Consider the following 810-nt stretch of genomic DNA (forward strand, 5'->3'; position numbering starts at 1 on the left):
TATTTTAGAATTAGATATTGATGATAGAAAGGTAGAAAAATTCAAGATCTGTGTCATTGTAAGGAGTTCATGTTAATGAACTGACTCTCACTTGGTTTGGAACAAAGAAAACATCCCTGCCCAGTCAGGATGAGAGAATGATGACCATGGAACATGTGATATGGAAGAGGAGCATAAGCCAGCCTTTATCATGAAAGATCACACTTAGACATTGATGGAAGCCGAATTCATATTACACAATCTCAATCTTAATCATGCTTGTCCTCTATTTCCATAGATAATAACAAAACCTTGCTTTATTATCCCGCACTCAATAAGGCCATCTAGGTTCCTATTTGAAGAGACTTTCATAGGTCTTTTGTTGTTGTTGTTGCCTGTAACTATGTATAAATATGAACCACATTTTACATAGAAAGACTTAGTTCAAAATGATGCAAAGCAGCAATGAGCAATTAGTGGAGCCAAAATTAGGATCTAGTTCTGATGAGCTCTCTATAGGATCTCACAATTTTGCCCTGGTAATTACTGCATTAGGAAACTCAACACTGCCCTCTAATGACAGAAAAGTCATTACAACCCAGAACTCCTGAATCACTAAGAGTAATTATCATCAGTGATTCAATTTTACTCTCCTTCCTTCTTTCCTTTGCTTCCCTAACTTCCTCTCCCTCATTCCCTTCTTCCCTTCTTTTGTCAGTAGTATGGCTTCAACTCAGGGCCTTATACTCTCCCTTAGTTTTTTTACTCAAGGCTGTCTCTCTACTACTTAAGCCACAGATCCACTACTGGCTTTATAGATTTTCCTACTTA

The sequence above is a fragment of the Dipodomys merriami genome, unplaced genomic scaffold (assembly GCF_024711535.1).
Source record: "Dipodomys merriami isolate MVZ:Mamm:240054 unplaced genomic scaffold, mDipMer1.0.p SCAF_842, whole genome shotgun sequence".
NCBI classification, from domain to species: domain Eukaryota; kingdom Metazoa; phylum Chordata; class Mammalia; order Rodentia; family Heteromyidae; genus Dipodomys; species Dipodomys merriami.